The following is a 13,969-nucleotide window of genomic DNA, read 5'->3' as shown; positions in this document are numbered from 1 at the left end:
TGTTCAGGTCCCCGTTCAAGTGACCCCGTAACGGGGGCTTTATCTGCAGGCAGGGATGAAAGGTCCATCACGGCCTCTGGCCAAGTCTGCCTGCGACGGTGCACGTTTGCACAGACAATGCAGAAATTAGAGCCCCGGAGCTCAAAATCTCGTTGTCTGAAAAATGCTATGCGAACCCATTCCCTGTCCCCCTCTCTTTCACTAAAAAAAGAAGCAACACGGTACATTTTCTTCCTGGTACAATATAATGTGGTTCTACATAATGCTCTACATAATACATTTAATCTGTAAATTACTTTTTGATGGATGAAATACGGTGTGTGTCTGTGGTGGAGGAGGCGGTGTGTATGATTTCGGTTGTCCGAGCATCAGCAGCAGCGTGCAGACAAGTGTGCGCAAACACACCGGCCTACTGAGGTCGGACTGGTGTTTGGGGGAATATTTGTCCCATAAAACCGTAATCTAAGTTCTTGGAAAGATGAGTCCTCCTTGCAAAACTCCACCTCTCCTAGCCACCATCTGAGCGGTCTGGGCTCATGGAGAGGATTTTAAGGAAGGCAGAGCGGTCAGCCGCAGAGCTGATTTTGCCCGAATGCTGGGTGTACTTGAAAGTTTGACGTGTGCACACACACACACATATCCCAAATATGTGAGAAAGCAAGCAAAAAAAAGAGTCAACTAATGGACTCACGTAGGAAGGCTGAAGAGGGGGATGTAACAAGGGGGCCACCGCGGTGACTCAGGAGTAAGAGTGAGCAAGACCCTACGTGCAGCCATCCAGAATGGGATGCGCGTGCAGGAGAGCACAAGCACCTTAAAATAGCAGGGAGTGAGCCTATGGGCAGAATCGCCTACGCGCTGCCCGTCTTTTCCTGGATCAGCTCACGATTTCTGGCCGCAAATCCTCCAAGAAGCATTTTCCCAGGAGATTTCTAGCCCCATGTTAAGAGCTGAGCGCGCACAGCTTGTTTCTTCCCAATGCCCCTCTGCCCCGTTTGGACTTTCCCATCATTAACGTGACGTGTTCGCGACCCAGACGGGTTTATTTCTGCGTTCAAATCCAGTTTCCTCATATGGCGCCTGGGCTCTCCCGGCTGAAATCGGAGCGGTGCGAAATAGCTGGAGAAGGCGGAGGGCCTGGCTGCAGCAAGGATTTCACCTCTGCAACCCAAGCTGTGCTGGCAGAGCTCCTGCTACCGCCTCGTGGTCGCCGGCAGCAGAATGGTCCCATTGTACTGGGGGCGCTGGGTGGGTCAGGGCTAAAAGCCAGGACTTCACCGCAAGGGCTCCTTGTCCCCAGTGTCCCACGGTGCCGGGGCAGGATGATGCCCAAGGGAGCTTCAGCAGTAATCGGACGAGGCTCTAAGGATGCAGTGAGGTCTGGGGCGGCAGGACTGGCTGCCTGGCCAGGCAAGGTGAATGCAGTTTCCCCTCTTTCCCCAGGTCTAAGATGCTTTTTCCTCACTTTGAACAGTCTCCAGAACTTTTTATCATCTTTTTATCCTCCCATTGGGAAGCCATTAACCCAGAAGTGGTCGTGTTTTACTGGCAGACGCCCCAATCCCCATGTGGGGTTAGCAGCTACCCCAGCAATCACTGCAATGCTTTACACCTCGGCACAAATATGCTCATTTTCACCCAGCGGATGCAGAGCAAGGGCAGCTCTGCTCCTCGGGGCAGCTTTCCCCCCACTCTGGTTTGCAGTATGGATTGGAGAGGCCACGGCAAATTTGCTCTGAACATGAGGTAACGTCTGGGGTGGAAAGGTTACAGTGAAGACGCTTCCAGTATTTATGCTAGCAAAACCAGCAGCCACCGGCAAGCTGTGCTGGGCAGCGCTGTTATAATGAGGAAAGCAAATATTATGCTATATAGGCGTAATGAGCTGCTGGTGCTTTTTAATGCTGGGCTTATCCAGAAAGAAGGGCCTCCTTAAATAGTTGGGATTCCTCTGACCAGCACGGGGATAAAAGGAATAATATTTGGGAGAGGAACACGCCTTAAAAACAGTGTCTGCGCGCTGGGTGGAAAGCGGAGAGCAGCCAGCATCTCCCAGTCACAGATGGTTCCCATCAAGATGAATTTTTTCCTGTTAATCCCAAAACAATCTTGAGATATATTTTTATTACAGAGTCAAGTGAAGAAAAAAAGAAACTTCAACATGACCCACTGTTTTTCTGGCCTCATTCCATGCTTGGCTTCTGCTCTGACCAAGCACATAAAATTCATTTCATCTTAGGGGCAGGTCCTAGCAGAGACACTGAATCCAAAAGCTCCTGGGGTGGTATTTCCAGCTCATCTTGACCTGGAAATTTGTCCCATGAAAGCAATATGCTCTTAAAGCTGCAAATAGGGCTGAAAATCCAGACCCAGCACCACTTCACTCTATTACTGAACTTAGCCAGAACAGGGGGCCTAAAAAGAGCATTGAACCTTGACAATAGCTAAAAGCTCTTTTAGGGGTTTGTACCCATGTCCTGCCTGTGACCTGCTCTTCAGGAGGAGGAGAGGACGAAGAAAACGGAGGCCATGTACAAGAGAGCAAATAGGTAACTCCTAGATAGGATGGAGAAGATCTTCTTGTGCAGGAAGATCTGGTTCTTCCGTGGTCCAGATGAGCTCCCACCTTACCTGCAGACTGGAAGGACCTCCATGCTGTCCCTCTGATACCTGTCATCATCCTAGGTGTTCATTTTTCCCATTTTATAGCTGAAAGAAAGGAAGGAGGAAATCAAGGGCTTGATAGAAATAACCAGGACTCCTCTTTTAGGGTGGCTGTGAGGAGCATCCCTACAGCCAGCAAGTGCCTGGAAAGAAAGAGAAGAGGATTAGGGGACAGGTGTTTAAAGCACCGTCTGGTGCGCTCTGTGCTGTCCTCAGGCAGACAGATGTTATTCCGGTGTCTGTTGGGTGTATCAGCAAGGGCACCTGACACAGAGAACCTGCCCCAGCCACGAAACTCCCCTTTAAATCCAAACGCAGCTTTTCGGACTCGTTTCTCCTAGACCATGCTGCCTGCGTGGTGAACTCCCTAGACTCTGTGTGATGGAGCAACCAAGAGGAACCCTTTCGCATGTCCCAGGACAGATCTGCAAGGGCAGCCACAGGTTAGGGACAGCACCGCACCTCCTGCATAAGAAGATGTGGACCGTCTGAATTGGTTGAGGTGGAGGCAGGGTCAGGCAATAACCTTTCCTCATGAAGTGACATCTTCATGGTGACCCTGCCAGAAGAAACCCTAGAAGGTGGTGACAGGTCTGTGACAGCTCAATGGGTTTCATTAATAGCAATTTGTTTTCAGACTGCTCTTCCTCCTGTGACATTTGTACCCCCACTGATGGGGCTGCCCAGCACGAGAACAGATTACCAACCATCAGCCAACATGCAGTAACGCATCTGCGAGCAGGGCAGCAACTCCTGCACCAGCTCCAATATAGGACCTGCTCTCTGGGACCTGCTCTTCTAGCTGAGGAGAAGGACCAGGGGTAGGTTTAGGATGAAGGTTTTGCAGAGGTGAGGAAGAGGGTGGGTAAAGCCAGGGCTGGTGTCTGGCTTCATGGTTGGGGGAGGGTGGTAGAACAGACCTTGTAAAGTTAGGGAGCTTGGCTGCATTAGCACAAACACAAAGATTTCAGCACAAATGTCAAGAGAAAATTATTGTATACAAGGATAAAAATAAATGGTTTCTGCAGCAAACAGCACCACTGAAAAGGCAGCCAAGCTCTCAAGTCTGTGACCGCCCACTGCAAATTCTACTAGAAAATTGTGGAGAAAGCTGTATTTGCTTGCCAGGGATGAGTGGGCTTCTCCCTTGGAGATCTGCAAAATAAATGGTTGTCCTGAAAAAGATATGTAAATGCTTATCCCGAAAAAGACATCTCCTCATGCCATTGCAAGTTGTGGGGGCAATGCTCTCTGACCTGCATCATTTACGAGTCAAAGTAGATGAAAAAGGTGTTCCCTTCCAGACCAAACGAAAAGGTTTTAGACAGCATCCCGGACAGTTCACCTGAAAGATCCCGTGATGAGGGTACAAGCCCCGGTGTCCTTGCACGGTTGCAATCCAAGGGTCTGCCGAGGTTCCTGTTGCACTTCTCGTGAAGGGACACCTTTAGTGAACGGCAGGGACAGAGCATGGCTGGGCATGCTGGTGCAGCATTTCTCCCCAAAAGTGGCTGCATTCTCACGGAGCTCTTCTTGCCCAGCTGTACCAAGTCTCGGAGAGATACACCTAGTCTCAAGTTTCGCCCCGGCCAGGCCGGTATCTCACTAACATACAATGCAATGCCTGGCCTCTTCTCTGCTCTGTTAGGTCCCCGGACTGTGATCTGGGGCTGCAGAGCTGGGAAGGTCTAGCAACAGGTCCATCACCCTTCTTCTGGTCCATGACCTGCTGCTCCCACCCCATCTCTTGTGGGGCCTCAGACAGCCCAGGAAAAACCTTGGGGAGGTCCAGACACATGTATTAGCTGACCAGCTACAGCTGGGTCCTTTCTCTGCTGATCTGCAGGCACACCTGGAGCCAGCACATCCCTCCGGATGGTGCTACCCAATTGCTCTCCTTCCGAGCTGAACCCAGACCGCTAACACTAGCTATCCCATGAGGATTTCTTCAGCAGAGTGATTTCTAGCCACTTAGAGACCTTTCTGCCTTTGGCTGTCATGCCTGGCCAAATTACTCCATTGATTATACTACAATTAAGGCTCATCTGAATTAATAACCCAATTAAGAACTCCAGAGTGTCTTACCTGGGGGTGAAGTCTCAAGATTTACCCATCTCTAACCCTCCTTTCAACAGCATTCATCTTCCACCATGGGTTTATTAGTGTATTGTGTTTTTGAATGTCCTTGAAATATTTTTAGAGTGAGAGGTGCTCCATGGACACGGTACAACTGAATCAACCCAGGCTAGGAAGCAAGCAAGCCCAGATGAGCGCAGGAAGTCTAACAGGACAGTGTTTGCACAGGTGATGCCTGTGGTTGCGTTTGGCACTGATGTGCCCATTGCTCCAGCAAAGAAACGCCAGTGGTTGTCCCTGCCCCCCAGCCCCACTGCCAATCCCCCAACCCCTGTGGCACAGCCACAGGCATAGACTTCCCAGGAACACAGTGCAGAAATGAGCCAGATGAATGGGAGGAAGCTAGAGATGAAATAAATAGGTTTTGAGACCCGGCATTTTGGGTTGCTCTCCCCCATCAGTCTGCAACTGTTTCTCACTGTGTGTTAGAAACGGATGGGATGCATGGAGCCTGTGAGTCTGCATGGGGAATGGGAAGACCAGCCAGGAGGAATAAGAGAAGCTGAATGACTTAGGCTTTGTCTGTACTTCAGGAAGAGGAAAACTGTCTGTCCAGGGCCTGTGGGTCTTGGATGGACAGTGGTTCTTTTCACAGGTCCCATGGAAAGTCAAGATCCCATCTCAGTCCTGCCAAGAGCTGTGGATTTCTGGTAGGGTGCTCTTGCTCCATCTCAGCTAAATAGGCTCCTTGTGGCCACAGAGACTCTCTGCCATGTGGATTCTCTAGTGCCTCATAAGGGTTGGGTTGTACTCATATTCCAGCCTTTCCCCTATGGGCCATTTAGATCTTCTCTCTGCACATCCAGTTTCACAAAGTTTGAAGACTGCTATTCCTCATCAAGCCTGTCTGAAATTGGCCACCAGCTCCATAAGATGGGACAAACAGGCACAAGGTGAAACCACCTAAGCCTTGCTCTCCCCTCTCAGGAGAGGCAGGAAGGATGTGCGATGCAGAGCAAATGCCTAGTGCCGTCCGCTAAAGATTACAAGCTAGCCTGGAGCAGAAGGATTGTAGGAGTCGATCCCGTTTAAGCCTCTCTGTTTAAAGGAATAAACTGCCCAGGAAAAGCAGCCTAAGATTAGAAACTAGCAGGATTTCCTCAAATTCCAGCCATCAGCCAGAGATTCAGCCCGGGGGGCAGTTTATTATTCTCCCGCTGCACGAAGTCCGCACCCCAGCGAAGCGACGTGTGGATTACACTCTGCAGCTCCAGAACCAAAGCCCACGCTCAAAGCTGGTTTAACGCTGCTCCCTCTCCGCCTAAACCCTCTCCGGCACTGCCTGGTTGACAAACAGTTTTCAAAGGGGCCGAACAGGAGCGTTTCGGCCTTGCTGGAGAGGCACGAGCAGGGGATGTTTCCCGCAGGGTGCATGCAACGGTTCAGTGCACACGGAGGGACTGAGGCCAGCAGCATCTTTCAGAAAATGCGATGCTAAATGTCGAGTGGATAGCAGCAATAAATGCAGCTGGTCCGATTGCTGCTGGTGGACGGTGGCTTCTGCTCGATCTCGAGTCAAAACGTCACGGAAGCAAATGGGCTGCTCATCAGCTGAACCAGAGGAAGAGAGTATGGGGAAAATCCCAGGGACAGAGGGTAGCAGAGGTGGTTCACTGCAGAGATAAGGAGGCAGAGGGGTTTGGTTTGCATGGTTTACGTCCAGACCTCGCCCTTTTGTGGCACTGGTACTGCAAAGCACCAAGTGCCCTGAGGATGCTCCCGGACCGGGCAGCACAGACGGACCTTTGTGCCTGCAGCCGGCTTTGCCTCTCAGTGACAGTAAGCAAACAGCTTGATTGCTGCGTCTATAAAACGGGGTAGTGTCTCCTCCGGAGCTGGAAAGGCAAAATACTTTTTGTATCCTGCAAAGGGCTGGGGTTTCAGCACTTACTTGTTTGTTCTGTTCTGGGGCAAAAAAAAAAAAAAAAGCAAGGAATTTGGGCAAAAAGAAAAAAAATCGCTCTGTACTTTTTGCCGTACTAGCTGGGCACTGCGCCGTCATGTGGGAGCCAGGTTTGACTCCCTGCTCTTCTGCTCCTCCCCAACCTGACTTAAACCCCAGCCTGCAAATTCGCTTTCTATTTTAGAGCAGAAAAGGCATGCAAAGCCTTTTCGTAATGAAAATGTGTTGAAACCTGCTAAGCCGTACAGGCTCACAGCTGCACATGCAAGGACGAGTAGCATTTTCTGAGGAAAACCATTTTGCCAAAAAAAAAAAAAAAACCATTCAGCTGCTCCTCCTCACTTCTCTGTTTAGGCTAAAAATGTCTGGAGGCCGGGAGTGTATATACAGCACCTAACGCAACACAGCCCACCGACAGCTCGCTCCCGCGCCACGGTCCCACCTCTCTATGCCAGGGACCGGAGGGGCCGAGAGTGCCCCTGGGTGGCCACTTCAAAATGCACTGAGCGCAACGGGAAGACGCCTGCTCAGATACGCGATCCTCCGCTGGCCCGGCTGCCCCAGAGAGATCCTTTCCCTCTTTTGGTCTCCTGATCCTCCCATGCAAGAAGGACTGGGTGGTTGGGTGTGATGGGCAACTCCCGCCAGGGCAGAGGGTGGGGAGATGCTGATGCACCGGGCAGGGGGGTGCAGCCTGCATTAAAAAAAAAAAGCAAGCCAAAAAAAGAGATCCCAGAGGAACCAGCGAGCCTTCCTCCCCCCAGCACCTTCTTCCCACCATGCATGGGAAGCGGTTGCCACCGGCTGGTTTTTCCAGGCGTATTCATGCACGCGGAGCGTGACTCATCCCCAGCAGGAATTTCCATCTCGCTCCTGGCCCTTCCATGGGAACGCTCCAACCCATCTCTCTGCCTGGAGGTTTTCAGCTGTCCCCCGACACATGACAGAAAGCAGCAAGGAGGAGTCACGGGGGCAAAGCTGGGCTGTCAAGTGCAGCCACAAAGCAGCGACCTTCTCTGGTCCTAGCTGTCAGCAGCTGGGCAGGGACATGTCAAAGAGGGCCCTGAGGTCCCTGCTCCCTCACAGCTGCCAAATGCATGTTTCAGAAAGGAGGAGAAGTGAAATACTGAGACCTACCTCAGCAGGAGGGTTGGATATCAAGAGGAAGATGTCTCCTGTAAATCATCCAGGTGATCATCCCATGGTGCAGCCGTGGCTTTCCTGGTCACCAGGGCTGGGCAGGGCATGGTGAGGAACCTCAACCCTCCCAGGAGGCCGCAAGCCTATCTGCAAGCTCAGATTAGCTGTGTGTGCATAGACACTAGATCCAGCCACGTGCTAGCAAGGAGACATCCAGGCGCTACCTTGCTGCCAGGTGGCCCACAGCTCTTGGGGTAATGCTGTGCCTCATCTGTGTAAGCTGCTGTCACTCCCCCTGTGCCTCTGCTTCTCCATCCAGACAAGCAGCAAATCCATCAGTGCAGGGACTGACTTTTACTGTGCCTACAGAGCACGCTCAGGTCCTTCTGCAGCCTGCGTTGGTAGGAGCTGCCAGTACGGATGCTGCAGCTGCTGCTAGTGTAATACAAGACCTTAATTCAGTTTGCCACACAACAGCAGTAAATCCTTCCCTGTGTGATTTACACCACTGCTCTAGGTCTAGGGTAGCCTAGGGGGAAAGTCTGGATTTCTCAAGGGGAACATAAGGCACAGAACCTCAAAGGAGAACTTAGAAAGCTGAAGATGGGAACAAAGAGCTCAGATGTGGACTTCATTTGCAGCAAAATACCGGTGGTCACCACCCTACAGGGGCACAGCAGCCACCTGCAGTGGGAAGCTCCAGTCTGAGCTTGACCAGACGTTTGCAGCCCCAGTCACAGCCTGTGCTGGCCAGGACACATTTGAGTTACGCTCGAGGGATGCGTTCACTAGGAGACACCTTCCACATGAGTCTGCTCAAGGTTACAGTGAGCCTGGACTATGTTGAAATTGCAGTCCTACGTTGAAACCGTACAAAATACAAGGCTTTCTATGGTTTCATCAGATATTTTCACTAAGTTTCATTAAGGAATGTGGGGCTGGATGGGAATTCAGGATCCTTCGGTTGCACCATGTCATGCAACCTAACCCAGAGACTGCTGAGCTCCTCCCTGGTTTTTGTGGTCCTTCCCTTTGGGAGGTAGAGAAGATCCTTGCTGTCCTGGATGGGACTTTCTGATGCTCAGAGTCCTCCCCCAGCCTAACCATCATCTGGGCTTGTCCATACACTGCCAAAGTTGTCTCAAAGTCATGTTTTTTTCCCCAGTGTGTTTACTGCTTCTTCCCTCTCCAGCCCCCCAAGGAATTTATAGAGTGATGTCTCAGCCTTTGTTTTGTTAGACTAAACAAATCATGCTCGCTTGGAATCACAGGGCCTTCAGAAAGCCACGGAGACTTCCCCTGCCCCAGGCAGGCCCAATTATGGTACGTGTTTATCTACCATGTGCTTAAAGACCTCCAGCGATGGGAACTGCAAGCCCTCCCCAGCTCCTCTCTCTCCATCCTTATAATTTTTCCCTGATGTCTGACCTAAACTGACTGGTAGGATTTTAGCCCATGGCATCTTGTCCTATCTATGATGAACATGGAGAAGTTTATTCCTTTTTTCTTTGTAACTTTTTTTTATGTACTTGAAGACTGTTTCACGTCTCCACTTTGTTTCTTCAGGCTAAAAAGCCCATATAACTCCATTTCTTCCCAGAAATCATGTTTTCCTGGCTGCCAGTCAGTATCTCATCACTTTCTTCCAGCCTAGGCTTCCCCAGGGCAGAGGAGAGCAGAAGGACTGTTTGCACAACATACACACCAGGATGGTGCTGGCCTTTTTTTCATGACAGCACTATTTTGTTGGCTGGCATCCAGGATGTGATAGATCACGGTCTCCTCTCCAAGCCTGCCTATATCTTGAAGATCCCATTAGCCCTAAAAATCACTCATTCCAAGCTGACTTGATTTTTCTTGAAGTAACTGTAGGAGCTATACATACAGTAGGTCATGGTGCAATGGCATTAGTACCTCCCCATTTCCTGGGAAATACACGTTACGAAAGTTTTAGAGCTCATTTAAGCCTGCAGATTATAGAGGGCCACTCAAAATACATTCTGCCCAAACAAAAACATTCACATGCAAACCCCAAAAGGCTGAAACAGCTCTGAACTCAAACAGCTATGAACTGAACCCAGGAACGCATCTGTTACCTACTCAGCTGGGCTTCTTTTTCACTGTAAGCTGTGCATTTTATGGAAAAGCTTTAGATACAGCAGCCTGCCTGTGAAGCCAGCAGCTGATCCAAATAGAAATGGAAGTTCAGATCTGGATCCAGTACCGAATTTAAATGCACCTCTAGGCCAACCCATCACAGAGATGAAAACCTAGGCACTGGAGCTAGGCTTAGGTCAACATTTTGCGACTTGGATCTGTTTCTGGTTTAAAAGTACACACAGCTAAGGGAATATACCTAGGAGAATAGCAGCCTGGCTTAAGAAATAGAGTGGTTTGCACCAAGGAATGCGATGGGGTGAGGCAGAAAGAAACATTTCTATCACCATGATACTAAAACATGCTTGGAGTTGAGTTTGATTTCAGAGCAGCAAAAATGCAGGAGGCCTGCATTGCTGACGCCTATTAAGTTGCCATGGAAAAGGGGCTTTCAAAACAGCTTTTTAGAGTTATTCCCTAGATCCTGGTGGAGAAGCTGCCTGCCAGAACTGCAGAAACAGCTTGATGGCTGAGCCATTCGCAAGATCCCGGCTCCTCTAGGGCAGGAGGAGGAGAGACCCACGACACCCACAGCCGGCTTTGACCCCTTCTGTCCTCCTTTCCATCATAATAGAAAAATGTCAATTTAATAAGGAAGGGCACAAGGGTGAGCAGAACACCTGGGGATGTCATCCGGGACCAGGTCCAAAGGGCTGAAGGCTTGTCTCCAAAGCAAGAAGCCCTGGCAAGCAGCCCACAATCTGCGGAGGCCCATTTTAAGTATTCCGAATTAAAAGTCTGATGCTAACAGCCCTTGGGAGCCCAGGAGTGGCTGCTGCAGGCTGAAATCACCTTGGATGTGTTTGGATTCAGTTGCACCAAGAATGGTCCACAGAGGTGAGTCTTCAAGAGCAGAGCTGCTGAGCTCTGTAGGGCCAGCGTGGGACTCGCAGGCCAGCGGAGAGGACAGCCAAGTGCTGTACATTGGGTTTTGGCTGTCTGACTTTGCATTCGTGCTCTGTCAGACTCCCTGGATGGGCCAGGTGGATTCCCAGCCAGAGACGTCCTTTCTGAACGCTCAGCACTGCGCCGAGCAAAGGAAGATTTTTCTTCCGGGCTGCTCGGATAGCTGCACGCCCAGGGCCAGACTGCTCCATAAAAAACAATTTATCCCTTCCCATCGTAACAGTGCCAATGGCCGCGCTGCACCCAGAGCCGGTCGCATTCCCACGCAGCGGCTGTTCACAGTGTAATGGCAAGTCCTTCGGTCTCCTTGAGAGGCAAAAGCTGTTTAAACATCATAAAGAATTACACGGCCTGGAGCGGCACCTCCCTCCATCATTTGCTGATCCTCAGATCTGCTTTGGCAAGTTTTATCTCCGCGGAGCTCTCACCAGCCGCCCGGGAGAGAAGTTCCTATGGGAACACAGAGCGATCCCAGCCCATCCGACTCTCCCCAGGAGAAAAAGCAGCAGGTAGGGCAGAGACGTGCCCCTGTCTCCTGGGAGCCCGCCTGGTGTGCTTTTCATTCACCAGTTATGCAAAATAAGCCAGCTTGCCTTTTTTCTCCCCCCCCCCCCCCCCACTGTGCAGACACAGATTGAATGTCAGTGGAAAATAATTCCTTTAATGAGTATGCTGAGATAGATCAGCTGACTGGGCTCGCTTCGGTAAATCTCATGGTCACACAGCCCTAAATGTGCAGCAGTGTCTGCCTAAGCCTTTCCATTTATAGGACAGGGACAGGAGCAGGGACGGAGGGGTTGGGAAACGGGCCAAGCGGATGGAAATAAAGTGTTTGCAAGTAAAGGGCCACAGGGTTTAGAGGTGGAACGACACTCCCCAGGCGAAAAGCGCTGTGGTTGGGGAGAGATACGCAGGTTGGGTAGCAAGCACACGTCCAGGCATGAAACGGAGCTGGTCAAACTTCCCTACATCTGATTCCTGCCGTCTGCTCAGAGGCCAGAGGAACGTCCACGGCCGCTGGAGATCCACGAGGTCAGGCAGGTGCTGACGTACCTGCTCGATCCAAGGGGGTGCAACGGCTCAAAGCAGATAAGCCTGTTTCTAACCACCTTGTCTTTCCCCACCGTGCACAAAAAGGTATTCCCAGCAGGACAGGGTTGTGAGACAAGATCAGGACACCCACGCTCGGGGACGGAGGAGACGCACTGGGGCTCCTTCTCTCCACAAGCCCCAGCAGAGCTGGGACCTCCCTTCCGAGGTGCCGAGACCCGAGGGAGGCTGAGCCCGTCTTGACAAGAGAGATCAAGGTGCTAATCTGGAGCCAGCGTCCCCTCATTTCTGGGGACATTTCTGGGTCACTGCTGCTTGCATCTCCCCGGTTTCCTCCAATCCCTGCCCTGGGGGTCATTTTCTGAGTCCAGACTCCCAACAAGCACCTCTTCGCCCTGCCGGATCCTGTGCTGGGAGAAAAGGGGCAGAGGCAGGGGTTCAGCTGGGCATGCAAAATTAAAGCTATTGCACGAGGGATGCAAGGACAGGAGAGTGAAACTGCATCCCTGATGTGACCTGGCTCGTTCCTCCGACCCCGCATCTCACTGCAATTGCACAGAAGCAGAAATGCAGCTACCGAATAAATCACAGCTGTCTCCAAGGCAGGGCTCAGCAGTGGCTTTCCCCGGGCGAGCTGTCACTCCGTGACAAACCGGATCCTCCCTAGAAAGCGAGACCCTGAGATATTGCTCCTCAGGAACCATCCTGCTGACGAATTGTGTCACTGAATAACGTATGCCTTTCATTACTCATTCATTCACCCCAATTCCTGTGGGAAGCACTATGTCCTTAAGAAAGGAGCGCACGCAGCACCCAGACACGTGTGCGTAGACATCCAGATGCCAGCTAAATCGTCAGCAGACAGGCAATGCTAATTATGGGAGGCTCTAATTGCTCTGTTCTGGATCTATATGGGGCTAAAACTTATTGCATCGATTGGTTATTCTAATTACAGGGGACTGTAAAATGCCCCAAGCAGCCCTGGCAGGAGCATAGGGAAGGTGGCAGGAGGGAAGAGCGATGCCAGCGCGGTGGATCATTCCCAGCCTCCCCGCTCGAGCCTCAGTTCTTCCCCACAAGGCACCAGGCTGGAAATGCATCCTGGATATCACCCATCTCCCCGGGGCGGCCGGGCAGCCCAGCCAAAATCTGCCCCAAAGCGGATGTTTTTTATATCCCGTGCACTCCTCTGAATGCTGCGGCGGGTTCGATCCATGCCCTTGCTCCGGGCACAGGAACGGAGTCACAGAAACAAGCCTCCGCTTTCCATCCATGGAGGACACTGTCTTCATCTCCAGCTGAGTCCCCAGGCTTTGGTGTCCCGGTAGGGCAGGTCTGTACTACTCTGCAGGGATTTTTCCTAATCTCTAGCTATTGCAAAGTCAGTAGACGAGGGGATGTGAGCAAGAGCTGCCCTGATTCCTGATGCTTCATTTAAAACATCCGTTCCCTGAGCATGAAATGTTTCATGAAAAACAACTCGGACTCGGCACGCTTTGGCTGGATCCAAGCCAGGGCTTTGAAGGAGCTGGTGTGAAGTCCCAGCAGGTCTGTCCTAGGACTGGGGACACTGGCAGTCACAGCCCGTCCTGCGTGGGGCCGATCTGGGAAATACGGTTTATTTGTAGCTTTTGCTGGCGTTCGCGCTGACACTGGTGAGGCTGTCAGCTTCGATCACTCTGCACGGCTTGGGGCTCACTGGCAATCCAGAAAATGTTTGGTCTCCATCCAGTTCAGATTAAATTAAGAAAAAAAAAGCCCAAAAAACTTCCCTACAGGCATGGTTACAGTGAGGGAAGGCAGCATGGCTCTCTTCCCAGTACAGCCACTGATTCTGAAGCACATTGGGACACCAAGAAGGTGCCTGTACCTTGATTTCTCCACCCAAAGCAACCCAGAATAGGAAAACGGCACTGCAAACTGGATATTGCCACCACTCTGACACCTCTCCTTAAATTGCAGCAACCCCCTAAACCATCCGCAACCAGGGACATGGCTTTTTGCTTCCCTTTT

This window comes from Apteryx mantelli, chromosome 1 (assembly GCF_036417845.1).
Source record: "Apteryx mantelli isolate bAptMan1 chromosome 1, bAptMan1.hap1, whole genome shotgun sequence".
Classification (NCBI taxonomy): Eukaryota; Metazoa; Chordata; class Aves; order Apterygiformes; family Apterygidae; genus Apteryx; species Apteryx mantelli.
This window is presented reverse-complemented; position numbering follows the sequence as displayed.